Source organism: Acomys russatus, chromosome 32, assembly GCF_903995435.1.
Source record: "Acomys russatus chromosome 32, mAcoRus1.1, whole genome shotgun sequence".
Classification (NCBI taxonomy): domain Eukaryota; kingdom Metazoa; phylum Chordata; class Mammalia; order Rodentia; family Muridae; genus Acomys; species Acomys russatus.
This window is the reverse complement of record NC_067168.1, coordinates 17,724,892-17,744,248: the sequence shown is the minus strand read 5'-3', so window position 1 is coordinate 17,744,248 and position 19,357 is coordinate 17,724,892.

Here is a 19,357-nt window from a genome sequence, read left to right as displayed (position 1 = left end):
TGTATATGCTGGGGTGGGTTGGTGGGGGGGCTCCTCTTTTTTATGAGAAGGGGGAGGGGGATAGAGAGAAGAGGATGGGAGGGAGGGTCCAGGAGGACAGGAGGGAGGGGGTACAATCAGGATGTAAAGTGAATATATAAATCAAAAGTAAATTTTAAAAATGTAAAAAACTTAAAAATGAAATCTACAAAATAAAGATGTAGATACTCAAGACACTTCACAAGTCTAAAGATTGTTGGAAACAGAACTGGAGCGAACAGACTAAGAAAATACAAAGGAAATAACTCTCTAAATAGAAACTGAACCTTAGAGGGGTAAATGTATATAAAGAAGGCTATTCAAGGAAATAAATACATGTATAAAATATTTAATTGTAGAAAGAATTTGAGTATCTACAACTTTATAAAACTAGAAACAATTTTCTAATGATTTAAAATAATTTGATTTGTTCGTTTTTTGTCAATTACTGGCATGAGCCACCCAGAAAGACTGAATTCAATGGCCATAGAATCCTAAGATCTACAAATGATTATTCATACTTTAGATGTGGAAATCAAAATGCAGAATGTTCAAAACTTAACCAAACTCACACAGGCAGCAATGGAGAAGAGTGAGTAAGAACCAAGGTATTTATTTATGTTGCCTTTGTCTTTGACCAGATTGAATTACGTTTCTGCTCAGTAATTGTGAATCATAGAAACAGACAATAATAATTAGAAATAATTATGAATTATGGTACAATAACTAGTAATACAATAGGTTTCTCACAAAAATTTCAGTAAAGCTCAAGAAAATTAAAACGTGCTAAATAAGTGGGCAGGGGAGAAAATGGCTAAACAAATAAGGTAAGTAAAAAATGTGTTATATGGACGAGAAGTGTATATCTGCTATGAATTAAGGAGTATACAAATATGGCTTAACTTTAACTGGATCTTCTTTTTTTTTTTAAGATTTATTTATTTATAATGTATACAACATGCTGCCTGCATGTGTGCCCGCCCACCAGAAGAGGGCACCAGATCTCATTATAGATGGTTATGAGCCACCATGTTGTTGCTGGGAATTCAACTCAGGACCTCCGCAAGAGCAGACAGTGTTCTTAACCTCTGAGCCATCTCTCCAGTACAAATGCATCTTTTAAAACATCATTTTTATATTTTATTTAAAATTTTTGTTTAAAAAACTACCAAAACATAAAATTCATTTCTTTCATTCTCTCACTCTCTCCATTTTCCCTGCCACCTCTCTCTCTCTCTCCTTCTCTCTCTCTCTCTCTCTCTCTCTCTCTCTCTCTCTCTCTCTCGCACCTTTGTGTGTGTGTGTTTCTTTCTTTCTCTTGACACCTTTTTTGCTATTACTCTTGGCCACCTACTAGTTTATTAATGTCCCCCTTTAACATATTTCCTCACTACATGTGTTTGAAAGAAGCAGATCTCCCTTAATACTAATAAATAAAAATGAAATGTTTAGGATTCAACAAAAAGCATCTTTCTCCCTTCAGATGGGTGTTAATTCAGGACTTAGAGAGCTGGGTGCTCATGGTTACCCAAAACTTCCACTGTGCCAGTGGCCTCCGTGTTCTTATCTTATGAATTTGTAGCATGAAACTCAAAGACAATGAGGAGTATGCATTTTAAAAAGGAATTTAGTTGGCTTTGGTGAAATGCCAGCCCAGAAGGATCCTAGGAAACTGATTTGAGTTTATAATTAAAACTTTTAGTAATAAAGTGAGGGTAGATTCCCTGTACAGCAGTAGTGAGTCCCAGAAAATGGCCCCATCTTCTGGAAACCAGGGGTTCTGTATAAAACTTATAGCAAAAACTGGCATGAGGCCCAGAGAGGAGAATAGGTTGATCTCCCAGTGGTCCAACCATGAGACATCCAGGTGTTTCCTCTCAGTTTTGGTCATGTCCCTACATATAGATTCTAGGCAGGGATGCTCAGACAGGGCAAGAGAAACAAGACTTCCCTTGTATCACTCTTGCCTCTGGCCATGGCAGAACCAAAGACATTTTGGCTTAAATATTTTTTTTGCATCTCTGACCTTTGGCAAAGACAAAAATCACTGAAAGTGCCAGGAACACCTCTGAGGTTTCTCAAGGATAAAGTGTCTGCTTGTTGGTTTGCTACCTTAAAACTTCCTGTCCCTTATTCATGTCAATTCTTTAGAAGCTATAATGTTCACATCACTTCCTCCCTGGGCCTCCAGACACTAGTACACAGGAATAAGACTTAGACGTGCAAAATATGCAACTCTATCCATGTCTGTTTGAACATATAGAAATCTGCACAATGGAGTGATGTCAACTTCCCAGGACAGCAGCAACAGTCAGGAAAGTAGATGCATTCAGAGTCTGTTGACTGTGCAAACATAAACTGTAGCAATGAAAAGTGGAGGTAGAACTGTCCTATTAGGAATTAAGTTTAAATTTGAAAGGTGCTTATGTTCCTCTCACCAGCTCTCAGACTATGGAAACAAGGAACCCAAGACATTGGGATTTTCCCAGTAATTGCATTTTGAAGAACAAGGAGGAGGAGGAGGAAAAGGAAGAGGAATAATAAGAGGAAGAGGAGGAGGAAGAAGAAAGGAGGGGAGTTTGGTGCCAGGCAGAGAGAGACATTTCTAATGAAAAAGTGTTTCATACAATTTTAATAACTTCCCAGAGCACCCTTCAGGAGAGACTAGGACTAAGAAAATAATGATGGGGCAACGATACCTTGACTAAGATCTCACAGCTATACATATCTGTTGCTTTCTATTTCTCTTCAGTGTCTTTGGGATCCTCAAAATGGATTTGGAGAGCATTGGATTTCTTTATTCCTCTTACAAATGTGATCACATTGAAAATATCCATTTTATCTGCTTTTTCAATTATGTTTGTGTAACTGACCTACTGAGGATGAATGGGCAAGTTTGGCTTGTTAGGATTTCCAGTCTCTGCCCCTAACACTTTTGCTAACAGTCATGCCCCTGAGAGAGTGAGGTTCAGCTGTAGTGTAGTCCAATCTTAGCTTAGACTGCAATTTCTAAGTCTACAGAGTTTTAAAACACCAGCCTTCTTTTGTCTTGCCGCCTTCCTTCTTTGTTTTCAACACTTTTTAAAGCATCTCAATATTTTTTTTCATTAGCACCTTTTCTGTTCCTATTACAGTTTGCTTATGCCTCGTATAAGTAAGAATTCTAGTACAACTCCCAAAACTGTACTGGAAAAGATGGGTAGAACAAAACTTAGAGAATGTAAAATAAACTGGATGAAGAGTAAATAAAATAAGTAACACAACGAGTAATATCCAGAAATGGAAATACATTCAAATACACCTGTAGCACATTAATGTCACCTTGTTAAACTTAAGGCTGGATGTGGTGGTGCATACCCTTAATCCCAGCACTCAGGAGGCAGAGGCACATGGATCTCTGTGAGTTTGAGGCCAGCCTGGTCTACAAAGTTAGTCCAGGACATCCAGGACTACAAGAGAAACCCTGTCTTGAAAAGCCAAAAATAAAAAAAATAAAAGTTTTATAGAATTTTTTAAGTTTACCTTAGACTTTTTATTTACAATATTCAACAGAACACAAAATAATAGGTAAGCTTCAGAGATTAAAAAAAAAAATGGGAAAATGAGTCTGGGGAGATGGTTCAGAGGTTAAGAACACTGACTGCTCTTCCAGAGGACCCAAGTTCAATCCCAGTACACATGTGGCAGCTCACAACTGTCTGTAACTCTAGTTCCAGGGGATTTGACTCTCACACAGAGACATTCATGCAGGCAAACACAGATGTACATAAAAAATTTTTTTGAAAAGTAAAATGGAAAAATATGCTTCAGAAAACCATAAAGTTCAGCATTTTATATCCTTATTAAACTGCCATTCCTCTTGACTCTGCCCACATTTTTGTCTCACATAGAATCATCATCCGTTTTATTCACAGTCAATAATGATGGCCCTCCTTGTTACAAGACTGAGAATTTTAATTTCCAAATACTCCTAGCACTTCAGTTACTATAACATTAATCTCTCTGGGCAGAAAATATACCATGTTAAAAAAGAAAACTCACAGCCGGGTGGTAGTGGCACATGCCTGTAATCCCAGCACAGCACAGGCGGATCGCTGTGAGTTCAAGGCCAGCCTGATCTACAAAGCAAGTCCAGGATAGTCAAGGCTACACAGAGAAACCCTGTCTCGGAAAAAAAAGAAAAAAGAAAAGAAAAGAAAACTCACAAGGCTTATGGTTTAGCTGAGTGATATAGTGCACTTAACATACACAAGGCCTTGGGTTCGATCCCAGCTCCGAAAAAGGCGCAGATTTCCTCCAAACTTGAGATTAGTCCCACCATATTCTTGCCACCCTAGCTTTTCCATTTACAATACAGGCAAAGGAGAACTGACAATACATTAGTGAGCATAGGGAGAGCAGAGATTCTGACGCAAGAAGGACTTGGATTCGAATCCTAGCCCCTGGCTGGTGTATTTGATATTAAGAAAATTCTCCCACTTGGCTGAGTGAAAATTTCCTCCATACAAAACAGAGATGGACATCTTAACTTAAACACTTTCTATAAAGTTATAATGAGATAATGAATCAAGACTTTTATTCTCAAATTAATTGTGATCATCTGGAGAATTTTACAAAGTGCTGATGACTGAGTCCATCCCTTTGAGATCTGGCTGTAATTAGTCTGAAATAAAGCCTGTTCGCTGGCTTTTAATGTTAGTCACATGATTGTAATGTGCTGTTAAGGTTGCGAAACACTGATCAAACATGTAGTCTAACACATTACATAGTCTAAAGAAGGGTATGACACGTTTGTAATTAGCTTGATGGTCATAAAAATGATAATTCAGTCAGCATAAGTGACTTAATGTGATTTTTCTTCTCCAGATTTTTAACATATACATTACATGAAGACTACTTTAAAACTTGGTTTGAAATGAGAACCCCCTACACACACACAGAGTTACATAATTGAATGCTTGGTCCCCTACTGGCAGAACTGTTTGGGAAGGATGAGGCGTAGACTTGTTGGGGTAGCTGTACCCATGGGGGACAGACTTTGAGGTTTAAAATGCAGGCATCGTTCCCAGTTAGCTCTCTCTGCCTTGTGCTTGAGGATCAAGTTATCTCTCAGCTACTGCTCCAGTGCCTGCCTTCTGCCATGCTCCCTGCCATGATGGTCATGGACTCAAATCCAACAGAACTGCGAGTCCCAAATTAAATACTTTAGTCTATATGTTCTCTTGGTCACGATGTGCCAATACAGCACTAGAAAAGCAATTAAGGTGGTAACTCTTAAAGTTAAATCCTATATATGGTCTATGAGGATAAATAATGAATCAACTTTAAGATGAAAAATTACTCAAAGTTTAATTGTTTTACAAAAAGTTAGGCAATTGTGAGGGAGCTAAGCTGGAAAACAAATTTCCAACTTTGTACTTCATGTTCACTACTGTTCTGCTTTAGCCCAGTTGTCCAAGTATGTGAAGATAAAGATAGTATCGAAATTTCTAAACTTGGCAAGTACTCTAGAAATCACATGACAGTTAGGGGAAAGGGTAAAAAATACTTTGAACACTAATGGTCCCATTAGCTTGTAAAGAATCTGAAGCCAAAGCCTATACCTTATTTATCATTATACCCCTAGTGACTTGCACTATGATTAGCATCTATTGGGTATTCAATAGATGTATGGTAAATGAATATGTGAGAACTCTAGAGTAAATCAGTTTTGGTAACTTAACAAAAGTTACAAAGTAGACAACAGCAATATCTAGGAAAACACTCTGAACTTTTGAGTTTCAACTAAAATTAATAATCATGAAGCTATATTACAAATAGTTCAAGTAACAAAAGTACTTGAGCAGAAAAAAGAAGCTGTGTATATTTTCTCTCTGTCTCTCTTCCCACCGAAACTGTACATACAAATGAAACTAAGCTATACCAAATGACGTTACCTAGTGTAAAGTAATTCTTTTAATAATAGCCTTCAAATTGTTTCATAAATTGTGCGTTTTATCAGTAAACCATGTTCATAAAATTACCCTTCTATTTCAGTTAAGGGAAAATAAAACTGGGAAACTTTAACTAAAATGCTATAAGGCTTAACTAAAATTGTATTTGCACATTGAAAACACTAAAAATATTAATATATACAAATATGAGTATAAAACTATTGGATGGCTAATATTAGATAAAAAATTCTAAAGGAAATAAACGGTGCTCTAAAGAAATATAATTGTACATATAACAATAAGTTGTTAATAGAGATATAGGTCTGTTTCCACCACAAGCCATGTGGACATCCCTGGTCTAAGCTGCCATCCGGGGACATGTTGATGTCTGAGGGTTTTGTAGATCTGGTCCTACCCGTCACCTAGGATCGCGGGAGAGCTGGCCCTGGAGTCATTAGAGCAGGAGAGTTGGCCCTGCCACTCACCAACTGCAACACTTGGGAAAGCAGACCTTGCACCTCACTTGGGCAGTACAGTGAAGCTGACCTTGATGGTGGGAGGATGGGTAAGCTAGCCCGAGAGTGTGAGAATGAGAGAGCTGGCCCTGCCTCTTGTTGGTTGGGCAGTGACGAATGAGGGAAAGGTGCCTTCCCCACCCCCCAGCCCCCCCTTGTCCCTTGCCATCTATGGCAGGCAGGAGAACTGTCCCCAGGGTCATGAGAGTGGAGAACTGGCCATGTTCCTCACCAGCTGTAACTATGGGAGAGCAGACCCTGCACCTCCCCGGGGCAGCAGGGTAGACAGAGTTGGCCCTCGTGACAGGGGTTGCCAGTGAGCCAGCCCCAAGGGCATGAGACTCACCAGCTCAGATACCTCCTGGGCACAGATCCAGAGCTTTGAAATAGCCCCACCCCAACATCTACCCCGTGAATGAACTGTATGAAGGGGCCAGTCCTGTAGATCCAGAACTACAGGATCTCCATGACACAGGGAAACAATAGGATATATTAAAGGAGAACCAATGAGGTTCCAGTACTGATAGAGTAAGCAGAAGCCAGAGGCCTCAAACCAGACCAACTAGTCATTGCAATGAACATTTGCAAATAAGTGTGGACCAAAAGGAATACTGTAGGACACATTGTGACACACTACAGCATCCACAACGAGAGTTCTCTCTCTCTCTCTCTCTCTCTCTCTCTCTCTCTCTCTCTCTCTCTCTCTCTCTCTCTCTCTCTCTTTCTCTCTCTCTGGTGGTAGATTGCAAGGGTGGAGGGCGGATATGAGGGGAGGGGTAGAGGAGTTGTATTGGGTTGCATGATGTGAAATTCACAAAGAACCAACAAAAAGTTTTTAAACAAAAAGAGAGTCCATTTAAGAAGAACAGAAGAGACAGTCTCAGAGAGTTGGAACAGAACAGGGTAGAAGATTTTGAATTATCAACTTGAAAGGTTCGATGTTATTCTTATTGCTAATTAAGAACCTGCATCACAAATGATAGTGTCATGATGAGGGCTCAAGAAATAACCTTAGTGCTTTAACACAAGGGAAGTAAATATTTATCTTTAGTTACTGCCACAGGGTCATCCCAAGTTAGTGTCCTTATCCAGAGACGCAAACCGAACCATCAAAAACATCACCCTGTGAAATATGACCATGGAAGATAAAAGACACTCCTCCACAGACTGCAGTGGTATGAATCTGCTTCCTACCAAGCTCATTTTGAAACCTAGTCCTCAGTAAAACACTCTTAGTCACTGCTCTATTGCTGCGAAGAGACACCATGACCAAGGCAGCTTATAAAAGAAAGCATTTAACAAGGGCCTTTCTTACCCCTTTAGAGGGTGAGTCAATGACCATCACAGCAGGAAGTAAGCAAGCAGGCAAAGGGCTGGTGAAAGTAGCTTAGAGCATAAATCTAATCCCTAGGTATGAGGCGGATGCGTGGAAGAGAGAACTAGCTGGGAATGGCATGGGCTTTTGAAATCTTAAAACTCGCCCAATGGCACACCTCCTCCAACAAGGCCACACCTCCTAATCCTTCCCAAACAGTTTACAGACTAGGGCCTGAGCGTTCAAATACATGAACCTAGGGGGCCAATCTCATTCAAACTGACATAAACTCCACTGTGAATTAGAACCTTTGGGGATTGAAGTAGGCCACGAGAGTTTCTTTCTCATGAAGAGATTAATGTCTCTAACAGTTTGAGTAAATGAATCCATTATCCTCTTTTGCTCTTCCATTTTTTTTCTCCTGCCATGTGAAGATGCAGCAAGAAGTTGTATCCAAATCTGCCAGTTCCTTGACCTACAAGCTTCCACCAACCCAACAGCTAAGAACATCACCTGACAGCATCTGAGACCTACAGAAAGGTTTCCCCTTCCTGCTGTAACCATTTCTCTGATGCACTCACAAGTGAATTTTACACTTGCCTTGATTTATGACTCTTTTGCTCTATAAAACTTCATGAAATGTTTCCACATATGAACATGAAATTTGGGGTGACCTAAGTCTGTATTCTTGGGCCATTGCAATCCAAAAGCAAAATGGAGCTGAAAAGAAATATAGAATATACAGCTATTATGAAAATAAAATAATCAATCAATACCAATCTCTCTTTTTCTCACTCATGTTTTTTTGCTGATTTGATAAGCAAGCGATCTAATGAAAATGGTGGTTAAAATGGGTGATAATTTCCATTTATAATATCTTTGCTGTATTTTTTTAAATGGCCAGAAGTCATCTACTTTGTAAAGAAATTTACAAAAATTCAAAAATAGAAGAATCATGAACTTGAAGTCCAGAGGTTGAGTTTTAGCACAATTTTTGAAAATAAAACCTGGAAGAGATTTAGAAGAAACAGGAAGCCTCTCAGGGATACTGAACAAGGCTTTATCAGAGGCTTTTAATTGTATGAGGAAAAGATTGCTAGATCCCCTGAATATGTGCAACCATCTCCAAGGAAGAATTCTGGGTTTGGGGGGATGTTTATACTAGAATTTGAGGATACTGTAAGCTGCCCTGCTGAGTGGAACCGTCATAGCCCTCAGTATTGTTAAGCAGGTGGTCTTCTCATAGTAACAGACAGGAGGTTCTCACGAATGCTAGTGTAGGCTTGTTTCATCTAGTTGTTCTGTAAGCTTTACTGAGGACATATTATAATGAAAATGGTTGTTTCATAATGGAATGGCATTTCCTTAGTAGTTTTGTAGAAAGAAGGGATTGGAAATGTTGTTATTATAACACCATGATATATTTCTAACTAAACTCTGACACTTGAAATGGAAAGTGTAGCTTTTCTTCTTTAATTCCAGCACTTGGGAGACAGAGGCTCTGTGAGTTCAAGGCCAGCCTGGTCTACAAAGCTAGTTCCAGAACAGCCAGCACTACACACAGAGAAACCCTATCTCAAAAAGGAAAAAAGAAAAGAAACTAAGCATCAGAACGTGCATCTTTTATTTAAAAAAAAAAAAAAAAAATCCCCGTCACCATGTGCTTGCTCTGACATTTGAAGTATGCTTCTGAAGGTACTAGACCTTCGCACATTGAAAATTTCTCAAAATAGAATTCAAGTGTGTCAACCCAAAGAGAAGACAGAAAATCACACATATGCACGCACACACACACACAGAGAGAGAGAGAGAGAGAGAGAGAGAGAGAGAGAGAGAGATTATTATTTGTTACTGAGGTTAATACTTGCTATTGAAAATATATATTATAATCTAAGTTAAATGCTGTGTGTATGGTACATATGTGATATACACTAATTTACCATTGTAAATAGTACAATATTACATTGCAAATAGTCTAGATCCAGCAAGTGTAACAAATTCTATTTCACTGCTATAAAATGTTATCTAGTATGTTTTGATAGAGGAGATGAGCATCGGAGTGGGTCTGAGGTTGGTCCCTGGATGTCAGTTTCTCAGAATGTAAGCCTGGCCCCTGAATTCCTGCCTGTGTGACTTTATCCTCTGCTATGCACCACACTGTACCTGCATCTTGTCATTTGCAGAATTGGAAGCTACCTGCTTACCAGGTTATTCTGAGGATTAAATTAAAAAAAGAATGTGGAAGGCTTTGCCGTTTTAATTAAAAAGAAACAAAGCCCTGTTTAACCTACCAAGAGACTACAGATTATTTTAAGTAGAAACACTTTGCATTTGCTTAAAATAAATTAAAGAGCAACACACTTTGGTTCTTATGCATTCATTAAAGCAGGTGAGATGAACAACACTAAGCAGTTCTGGATGAGGAAGAATACAATCTTTATTTTCAAAGATGGACTGTCTAACATAAACCCTCTGTGATTACATGTACTGGTTTCTTGCTAGGAAAGCGCTAAGCTCAGAGCAGGCTGGGCCTGTCAGTCTATGTAGGAACCTCTGTGCTTTCACCTGCATTTCTTCCAGACATATAGAAGGAAGGACAAAAAGAAAATGAAAGGTGAGCAGCACACCAGAAGTAAATGTGGAGTATCAGGAAAGCCTGTGAGCCAAGCAAAAAAATAAAATATAATAATAATAATAATAATAATAATAATAATAATAATAATAATAATAATAATAATAATAATTTCTATTGTGAATTGTTAGTGGTTGAGACAGTACATGCAGGAACTGTGCAGGCTCAGGCCAGACATAACTGCGGCACAGAGAAAGGATGAGGGTACAAAGTCTCACCGCTAGCCAAGAGGCTAACTGGCTGTTGACGGCTTCTGGGAGAGGAAGAGCTTTTGTTTTGGGGTTTTTTGTTTTTGTTTTTCTTTAAAGGTGCAGCTCCCAGTGGTGCTCCATTGCTCCATTGAGGGCCACACATCCAAGAATTTTGGAGCAGTACATCCTGTACGTAATGGATTCTGGGGTGCGGGGGTGGGGGGTGCGCTGGATGTGTCTCAGTGGTAGAATGCTCGTTTAGCTTAATAAGGGCCTGAGTTTAATTCCTAGTACTGTAAAAGATGAATGAATGAATGGATGGATGGATGAATGAATGAATGATAAATAAATGGGATAAAAAGAGGCCACAAGGTTGGGTGTGTAGACAAATGGGGATGGGTCTATCAGGAGTTGGGGGAAGGGAGTGGTTACGATCAAAATGCATTGTGTGAAAATCTCAAAAAGCTGAAGAAAAAAAAAAAAAGCTCAAGAGAAAGAAAACTGATAACACCCACACCTGAGAATTTTATTTTAGACAGTCAGTTTATTGCTGATAAGTGTATAAAATTTAAATTTAAAAGGTAAAAGAATGTAGTTCCACTTAGTTTTCAGTAGTTAATCAAGGGTTTTCTTACAGTACGCTGCGTTTTATTAACCTCTGGAAATATTTTTTAAGTTCATGGTGGAGTTAACCCCATTAATGTTTGGAAATACGATGAGAGGCTCAGTTTCTGATTTTCATAATCAGCTAGCCTAACTGTAAGATAATTCTTGCCTTACAGGGACATCTGCTGGCAGGTGAGAAAACGGTCTGGGAAAATGGGATACAGGGCCTCTCAGCCTGGGCTGGGTTCTGCAGCACCCCAAGTATCTGCTTCACACTGTTCACGGCTGTCAAAAGTCTGAATATTACATCATTCTGAAGTCCTGTGTTTCTCGAACCAGTGAAAATTAGTTGTGGCCAAATATTACCTTTCACTTTAAAACAGAGTAATTAATGAAAAATAAGGAAACCGGTGCCACTTTTTCTGCTAACATTAGCCATCACAAAAAAAAAAAAAGGATAAAATAATTGGTTCTCTTTTCTTGTTTGATTGAAGAAGAGTCGCCTTCATATTCTGTTTTTGGAAAAACAGTGCTGGGTTAAGTCAGATATTATCATCTTAGAATTAAATTGCCCTGTCAAAGCTAATGTTACCCACAATGCAACAAGCAACTTGTTCCCGTTAGTTCTTTAAGCACAGCGTACATTTCTTGGTTAATGTGGTGAAAACTAATCATCACATGCTTCTGTCTCCTATTATTTATATATGTAACTTTGAAAGATAATAGAAGGCATCCATCGGCTAAGGCATTTACTGCTGAAAGAGATGACGCAATCATTAACTACAACTAAATAATAGCGTTTGCACGTTTTCACAGGTTAACACACACCTTGTGAAGAATTGAAAGCCCAGGAAAGAATGATCAAGCTGGTACTCACAAGATGCCAACAAGGAAAATGAACTCTTGTAGGATTGTTACCAGGCTGACTTTCTTTTCTTGACCAGCTCCACCGCACAAAAACCATGTGACTTTATATTAACATTCTAAACAAGTTCAACTCATCTTTACTGATTTTTGTCAAATCGTTAAGTCATAAAGTATATTGACTTTCCAAGTTTCAACATGCTAAAACCGTCAATCTGGTCATTTTCTTACCAATAATGTAGGAAACATATATGGTGATTATCAGGCATAAAAAGAATGAAGAAAATCAAGTCAGGAAAATCAGTGTTTTTCAAATGCAATATAGTTCATTAAAAACTCAAAAGCAAACATAAGCCTGAAGTGGTACACTTTCTATATTGTCTATAAAGAGGTTTACACATTAAATAAAAACTATTAGAAAGATGGATATAAAATTATATAACAATTCAAAACTTTATGTATGACTGCATTTTGTCTTATTTAGTTCCTGATTTACTTAACATGTGCTCCACTAAACCAAATCAGCAAGTTACAATTTAAAGCCTGTTCTTTAGTTGTAGGCTTTGAACTTTTTTTTTTTTTTTTTTGTGGTGGCTTTGCACTTTTTCAAACCTGCTTTATTTGGGGTTCCTTAATGCTTATACCTCCCTTCCAGCCCACCTACCCTAGAAAGGAGAGTAAAGAAGTAAAAAAGGAACAGAAGAAATAGACCTTTTTTATCTCAGTTCCTTGGAGCGATTCCACTGCCATAGTCCTCAGTTTTCCAATAGACAGTTAGTTAAACAGCAAACCAGCAGTTCAGCGAGGGTGACTGTAAGTGCAGCTGCTGGAACCCAAGAGAGTCTGTACTAGGATGTTTACCAGCTGGAAAAGACCATGCCCGAGTGGGATCTCCTCCCCCACTTTGATCTACCTCAGACATGGACCTAAGGGAGGGTGATAGGGTGGGGGTAGGAGGGTAGGAGGAGCAGGAGGATACAGAGTAATGGGAGAACAATTTAGTTGTAATCTGAATAAATTAAATAAATAAATAACACAGTGGAAAAAAAAAAAAAAAAGACCATGCCCATGAAAGAGATGGTTCTTCTTCCAGTGCACAAGCATCAGCTGTTCTCTCACAAGCCTGCTTTCAGTGGGAAAGCACCACACACACCCTCACACAAGTCTGTTTCACATCCCACACTTGGGATCAAAACAAAAACTTGTTTACATCCACTACACTTACTAGACACACGAGGCAATAAGACAATCATTCCATGTTTTGATTTTTACTATAGCCTGTTAACAGCCACACAATAGCTACAAAAAGAACTAACCCACCAAACATGAATATAATGCCCACAATGTCCACATTACAATATTTATTAATTACAGTTTGAGAACATTTTATCCTTAATTGTATTATTATAAATTTTTTAAAACTGGGCCATAATATTATTGCTAAATAAACTAAGAATTACAGGGGGGTTACAAGAGGTTGTTCATAAAACACTGAGAACCAATTACAAAATAATAATACCAGTACAAAATTTCAGATATTTTCTTTCAGAAATTTGGAAGTAGAATGATAATATTTATTCTAAAGTGATGTTGCATTTTCTCTGAGAGAAAGAAATAAACCACTGCTTACCATCACTATATGAGATGTAAAAGAAAAAAATGTTAATATCAGATGGTATAACATAATCTATATATGAAAGAATGGTATTGCAAAACATACAAACATACACACACACACACAGGAAAATTGAAGGAAAGCTTTAAATTATTTACTTTTGTAGTTCAACACAAATTCTTTTAGCTAATTATCATGAGATATTGCTGAGAAATTAACCAGTCATGTTGTGTTTCCATCTCCAGATTTACAATTAGTAACGCTATTAATGCGGTTCCTGTACTTAGCATTACTAATTATACTGCTATGAACTAATGGTGATATAAATAGCAATAGCCATCAACTACCAATTAATGCTTAATGAGAGCTTATAAACCTTGGCATTGTAATGCATTTCAAAATTGTTGTTGCTCATGTTCCTTTTGTAATTGTGCAAAAATGGGTATAACCAGTAACCACTATGATTGAAAGCATAGTGATCACACGTTGAAAGAAAATCAGTTAAACAGTGGTTCTTTACATATAGAAAGAGAGAGGTGTATGTGACACCGATATGTGACTGTGTCAAGTCAGTACAAAAATCTAAGAAACCAACTCAATTGTCTTTCTGAAAGAATTTCAACAGGGAAGACTGATTTTTTTTTTAAGATTTATTTTATTAATGTATTATTTATACAACGTTCTGCCTGCATGTACACCTGCAGGCCAGAAGAGGGCACCAGATCTCATTATAGATGGTTGTGAGCCACCTTGTGGTTGCTGAGACTTGAACTCAGGACCTTTGGAAGAGCAGATGGTGCTCTTAACCTCTGAGCTATCTCTCTAGCCCAGGAAGACTGATTTTAATTCAAGAGCAGACAGTGGGCAATAGACTGTGACAAACTATTATATAGAACCTCTTCTTCTAAGGGCCCATATAGTTTCCATTAAAATTATTTACAGTCTTCTAAGTGTTTCTCCACTTCTTCAATTACGATTAAGTATAAATTCTAAAATAGCACAACTTTTGAAACCACTAACTTTTTTTCTATCATAACCTTGTGCACGAGTTAAAGATAAATAGAATTGTATACTTTTTCCTGTTAATTTATAATTTTTATAGATCAAACTACCTTAGAGAATGCTTAAAAACACAGGAAGAAGACCCACGGGGTTTAATCACAATATTTTAAAATATACCCTTTATTTGAGGAAAAAAAAAACTATAGCATCTGTTCTAAATTAAGGATATTGTTATTGCCCAAAATTGTTCTTAGCAAAGGGTCAAAGACGCCCAGTGTGGTGTAGGGGGCCTAGGTCCAGACCATGCACGGTCCTTGGTTGGTGCTTCAGTCTCCACAGGCCCCTGTGAGCCCTGGTTAGTTGGCTCTGTTGGTCTTCTTGTGGGGCTCCTGTCACCTCCAGTCTTTTTCTCCTTCCCCCCACTTTTCCTTCCTACGTTTGGTTGTGAGTTTCAGCATCGGTTTTGAATTGCTGTTGGGTGCAGCCTCTCCGTGGACAGCTATGCTAGGCTCCTGTCTGCAAGCATAGCACAGTATCATTAACAGTGTCACAGCCCCACTTGTTGGCAGCAATGTCTCGTAGAATGTGAATGTCCCAAATATGCGTATATTTGAATAGCTGGTCCCCTTGGAGGGACTTTTTGGGAAGGCTTAGGTGGTCTTCCCTTGTTAGAGGAGGTGTGTTACTGGTGGCAGGGCTTGAGGTTTTCAGTGGTGTGCACACCATTTCAAGTTAACTTTCTCTGAGTTGAGTTGTGTCTCAAGATGTGAGATCTCGTCTGCTGCCCTACCACCACACTGCTTGCCTGCTGTCATGTTTCCTGCCATGATAATCATGAACTCTAACCCTCTGAAACTACTGTAAGTATGCCTCCAGTAAACTCCTTCTTAGATCATGGTGACTTATACAAAATAAAAAAGTAACTAAGACAAAAAAAAAAAAAAAAAAAAAACAGGTCCAGTGCGGGCTTCAACTATCCCTCCCTCTCTGGGGCTGCCCTGAATCACTTTCTCTGTTAGATCAAGATCTTCTACATGTTTGACCATTTCATTCGATTGCTGAATTATGGTTCATGCATATGACAAGAACAGCTCATAGTGGGGTGTATTTTCTCTTGAACTCGGGTCATTAGCACGAGGGTAGGATGCTGGGCTCACATTAACAGCTCCTTTATTCATAGGTATGGTGTCTGATACCATGCTAGCCATCACTCAGTACTTAGCCTAGGTGTACCAAGACGCTACACAGGACACCAAGCTCTGTGATTACTTCTTCACAGCAGGCAGGCGTAGATTTCTTATATTGCACCTCAGGGCTACAGAGGTGAATGGTCAAACTCACAGAATCAGGAGTATACGATATTTTAAATTTCTAGGACCAGATGCAGTAGCCTGTAGTATGCTACTCTAGGCAAGCAGTGTCAAAGTTCTAAGTCCAAAGAGGGACAGGACACGGGCATCATATTTCAGTTAATGCAATACAGAAGCATTTGGGCACTGTGTTTTAAAACTGTGACAGTTGCCAGGGAAATGTTTTTCAGTGTTTGGCTTCTAGCTTTAGCTCATGCTTGACTTCTCTAGATACTGAGTGTAAGATCGCCTGCTCTCTGGAAGTTTGCAATTAAGAGTCCATGAAGGCAACCCCTGCCCTTTCCCTCCCCCCCCCCCCCCCCCCCCCCCCCCCCGTGAAACGTTACTGCTTAGAAAAATTTGCAAGTCCAATTAACAATCCACAGATAACCAAGAACTACTGAAGACTGTAATTTATATAAATTGTTTTCTAGAGAAAGAGCTGAAGAGTTGAAGGATTGTGTGTTCAAAGATCATATGTTCAATTCATTTATAAAAAAAGGGAAATCTCAACAAGTCTCCAATAGATAAGAAGCATCCATTCTTTAACTACGATTGTTGAAAGAACCTAAAAAAGTGTTGGTGATCTTTACATTCCATTACATAACCCAAGAAATTGCTATATCATAAATGATGCTAAAACAATAAAAATACAAAACAGATGGTTTCTCTTACCTAGTTTACAGCTAAAGATTAAAGGCTTTAGTCACAGTTTTTTTTTTTTCTTCAAAACTTTGTGGTATTGAATTTTCTATGATTGGGAACAAAGACATTATAATCTCAAAAGCAGTAATAGCATATGTAGTCCTTCCATCACTGTAAGCTATATCTAAATTACTGCAAAAACTGACTTCCACTAAGAGATATAAAAGGACTAAATTGATTGTCTTTATATTTTACAACAATTTAATTTACTTTGGGTTTCATCATTTAAGAACTAAACTCAGTGTGAGTTAAGTAATTAATATTCTAATAAAAAACCATTATAGACAGGGACAAAGAATGAACATTGAATTTCTGGCCACTCTTACACAGGAAATTTGAAACAAAATTTTTTTTAGTTACTTTCATCAATTAACACCTCTTCATAGGAACCTTTACTTCTTATCTTGATGGAATTGGGGTTTTCTGAGGGTGACATGTGCATCCTCATTGACTTCCAAGATTTAGGCCAATAAACTAAGAGTTTCCTCCCTTTGTTATCCACACTTTTTCCCCCATATCTTCACCTCTTGTCAGTTGGTTAATGAGCTAGCCTGCCCGGGGCCAAAAGCAACCATTCTAAGACCAGGATATGGACACCTGTGGTCCTTCTAGTGTTTCTGTCTTTTTCCCCCTTAAACTTAAATGTGAAATATTCAACTTTTTTTTTCAGACAAACAGTATTACTTTTAAGTATTGGTAGCTACAATGAAATCTAATGAATGTGTCTGCCCAACACAAAATAGAACGTTGAACCTTGGAAATGGCAGGAAAAACATTTATGTAGGCAAACAAATCAAAACTTCAGGGAAATTTTTATGGAAGCAAGAATAGACTCTATGAAAACACAGCCTGGCATGGTGGCGCACGCCTTTAATCCCAGCACTTGGGAGGCAGAGGCAAGCAGATCACTGTGAGTTCAATGCCAGCCTGGTCCACAAAGCGAGTCCAGCACAGCTAAGGCTACACAGAGAAACCCTGTTCTGGAAAAAGAAAAAGAAAGAAAGAAAAGAAAACTCTACAAAAGTTTGTTAAAGACCCTGGCAGTCTTCCTTAATAATACTTCATAATTTAAAAAATTACATATATTTATATATGCACATATAGTTGATATTTGATTAGAAGATAGGTGACAGATGATAGATAGATAGATAGATAGATAGATAGATAGACAGACAGATGATAGATAGATAGATAGATAGATAGATAGACAGACCATGATTTAAATAAAATATAAACCGATAAAAAAAAAAGCTTGAAAAGTGGTATGTTAGTTGGAAAAAATTAGAATCATCTTATAAAATACCCAAAGTGTTGAAATAAAATAATACTTAAGAGCACCTAGAGGGCCAACAAGAGGACTCAACAGGTCAAGGTGCCAGCTTTGGCTTGATTTCAATTTCCTAAAACACACAGTGAAAAGAAAGGAATGAATCCCCCAAGTCATTCTCTGACCTCCACACTCCTGGCCTGTTTGCACATGTACATGATAAATAAAAATTTAAAGAATAAAGGACATGGAAAAATAAATCATTGTGATTGGGTTAGAAAATCTTCAAACAGAAATGAATATTTACAAAAACAGAAAAAAAAGCATTTTAGTTTCTAAGCATCATAATTAAAAATAATTTCTTCTTGAGGCCATTAAAATACTTAAAATAAAATTCTGTGGTTTAGGAGAAATTTTATCATTTGAAAAAATTTAGAAAATATTTTATTTTAAACTTAAACACCCAATAAAATAGAACCCAAATCATGACAATAGGAAAGAAAAATGTATGACTATAAGACTTAATATTCATACCATAGCAAATATTATATATATAAAGCTGTCACGTGTATGATAAAATGTTAATATCTGTAATGTTACAACATGCATATACGTTAGCAAGGAAAAAATTCACAGAAGAGGAAATACACATGAGCAATAACAATAAAATAAGATTCCCAGAATCCACAATAATCAGAAAAATATATATTTAACTACAATTTTTTCATTTTCAGTCATTAAATTAATAAAAATTTAAAATAATTATCAGTGTTTTGTATTACTGGTGGAATAAGGGACCACAAACTCATTTTATGAACTGATCTATTGTTGGAAATACAATAAGAAATATATACTTCACTGATATTTGTGCTGGAGAAACAAGAACAGTATCAACGTATAGAGAGATTGGAGACAGGCGCCTGTCGCAGTTTTGCTGATGTAACAGGCGTATTATAGTGGGAAATGCCGGCAAAGGCAGTTGTACCCTTTGCAAGAGGCTGGTCTGAAAGATCACCGCAATACATGTACAATGGACCATTGTGTAGTTATTGGAAGAAAAGTCAGAGCCAAGACTGGCAAGGACACCCATAATAAATTCACGCCAGCTTCACACTAATTATAATCCTCGATTATAATATAATCCCAATTATATTCCTGTTTCTAGTTAACAAAAGAAACGAGAAATAAAAAGATATTAATAAAATTTATGTAGGTTTTGTTTAATTGTGGAAAGGTTTTTCAGTAGTGTTAACTGCATATGAGGGGTAAGATTTCGAGACACATGCAATAGAATTGATTATCTTTGGCATGACTGTGTTCAATACAATCAAAAAGACAATAGAAA